Source organism: Saccopteryx leptura, unplaced genomic scaffold (assembly GCF_036850995.1).
Source record: "Saccopteryx leptura isolate mSacLep1 unplaced genomic scaffold, mSacLep1_pri_phased_curated manual_scaffold_18, whole genome shotgun sequence".
In the NCBI taxonomy this organism is placed as follows: domain Eukaryota; kingdom Metazoa; phylum Chordata; class Mammalia; order Chiroptera; family Emballonuridae; genus Saccopteryx; species Saccopteryx leptura.
Genome location: NW_027095700.1, coordinates 262,008 through 264,460, shown reverse-complemented (window position 1 = coordinate 264,460; position 2,453 = coordinate 262,008). Strand labels below are relative to the sequence as shown.

Sequence of the window (2,453 nt, the reverse complement as noted above, 5' to 3'; positions counted from 1 at the left end):
TTTTGTTGAGGATTTTAGCATCTATATTCATCAGGGATATTGGCCTATACTTTTCTTTCTTTGTGTTGTCTTTGCATGGTTTTGGAATCAGAATTATGCTTGCCTCATAAAAGAAACTTGGAAGTCTTCCTTTCTCTTGAATATTCTGAAATAGCTTGAGAAGAATAGCATTAGTTCTTCTTTGAATATTTGGTAGAATTCACTTGTGAAGCCATCAGGCCTAGGACTTTTTTTTGTTAGGGGTATTTTATAACTCTTTTGATCTCATTTGGTGTAATTGGTCTGTTTAAGTTTTCTGATTCTTCCAGATTGATTTTTGGAAGATTGTATGTTTCAAGGAATTTGTCCATTTCATCTAGGTTGTCCAGATTTTTGGCATACAGTTCTTCATAGTATTTTCTTACAATATTTTGTATTTCTTTTGTGTCAGTTGTTATTTCTCTACTCTCAATTCCAATTTTATTTATTTGAGTTCTCTCTCTCTCTCTCTCTCTCTCTTTTTTGGTGAGTGTAGTTAAAGGCTCATCGATCTTGTTTATCTTTTCAAAGAACCAGCTCCTGGTTTTATTGATCCTCTGTATTGTTTCTTTAGCCTCTATGTCATTTATTTCTTCTCTGATCTTTATTGTTTCCTTCCTTATACTATATTTGGGCTTTACTTGCTGTTTTTTATCTAGTTCTTTCAGATGCAGGGTTAAGTTGTTTATTTGAGCTTTTTCTAGCTTCTTAAAGTGTGCCTGTAGTGCTATGAACTTTCCTCTCAGGACTGCTTTTGCTGTGTCTCATAAATTTTCAGTTGTTGTATGCTCATTATCATTCGTTTTTAGGAATTTTTTAAAATTTCTTCTTTGATCTCATTTTAATCCATTCATTATTTAACAACCTGCTATTTAGTTTCCATGTGTTTGAGAATTTTTGAGTTTTTCTGTTGTGGTTGATTTCTAGCTTCATGCCGTTGTGATCAGAGAAAATGCTTGATATGATTTTAATCTTCTTAAATTTGTTGAGACCACTTTTGTGCCCTAACATGTGGTTTATCCTAAAGAATGTACCATGAGCACTTGAAAAGAATGTATATTTTGCTTCTTTAGGGTGAAAGATTCTGAAGATATCTATTAAATCGAGTTGATCTAGTGTGTCCTTTAAGTCTGCTGTTTCTTTGTTAATTTTCTTTCTTGAGGATTTATCTAGTGATGTTAGTGGGGTATTGAAATCCCGTATTATTCTAATATTGCTGTTGATCTCACCCTTTATATCCATCAAAGTCTGCTTTATATATTTAGGTGCTCCTATATTAGGTGCATAGATATTTATAATAGTTATATCTTCCTGTTGAATTGCTCCCTTTATCATTATGTAGTAGCCTTCTATATATGTTACTATATCCTTTGTTTTAAAGTCCATTTTGTCTCATATAAGTATTGCTACCCCAGCTTTTTTTCATTTCCATTTGCATGAAATGTTTTTTTCCATCTTTTTACTTTCAATCTATGTGCATCTTTTGTTTTAAGGTGTGTCTCTTGTAGACAGCATATGTATGGGTCCTTTTTTTTTTATCCTTGCAGCTTCACTATGTCTTTTTTTTTTTTTTTGTATTTTTCTGAAGCTGGAAATTGGGAGAGACAGACAGACTCCCTCATGCGCCCAACCGGGGTCCACCCAGCACGCCCGCCAGGGGGTGATGCTCTGCCCACCAGGGGGTGATGCTCTGCCCCTCTGGGGTGTCGCCTTGCCATGACCAGAGCCACTCCAGCGCTTGGGGCAGAGGCCAAGGAGCCATCCCTAGTGCCCGGGCCATCTCTGCTACAATGGAGCCTCACTGCAGGAGGGGAAGAGAGAGACAGAGAGGAAGGAGAGGGGGAGGGGTGGAGAAGCAGATGGGCGCTTCTCCTGTGTGCCCTGGCCGGGAATCGAACCCGGGACATCTGAACAACAGGCCGACGCTCTACCACTGAGCCAACCAGCCAGGGCCTACTATGTCTTTTGATTGGATCATTTAATCCATTTACATTTAAGTTTATTATTATTTTTTTTAATTAGCAATTTTTTTTAATTTTACTAGGTTGACATTAAAAAGTCAGGGTACATATGTTCAAAGAAAACGTTTTCAGGAAATCTTGTCAATCAATTATGTTGCATACCCATCACCCAAAGTCAGATTGTTTTCCGTCTCCTTCTCTCTAGTTTTCTTGGTGTCTCTTCCCCTCCCCCTTTTCCTCTCCCTCCCCCCCCATAAACACCACACTCTTATCAATGTCTCTTAGTCTTGTTTTTATGTCCCACCTGCATATAGAATAATGCAGTTCTTGGTTTTTTCTGATTTACTTATTTTACTTTGTATAATGTTATCAAGATCCCACCATTTTGTTGTGAATGATCCAATGTCATCATTTCTTATGGCTGAGTAGTATTCCATAGTGTATATGTGCCACATCTTCTTTATCCAGTCTTCT

The 2,453-nt window shown here is 37.1% G+C and overlaps 1 non-coding gene across 1 annotated transcript; it reads right to left on the bottom strand.

Moving 5' to 3' along the window:
• Positions 1–1,895: 1,895 nt before the first annotated feature.
• TRNAN-GUU (transfer RNA asparagine (anticodon GUU)) lies at positions 1,896–1,971 on the bottom strand. Its single transcript has one exon. It is a non-coding gene; the product is annotated as a tRNA-Asn (tRNA).
• Between the last annotated feature and the right edge of the window lie 482 nt (positions 1,972–2,453).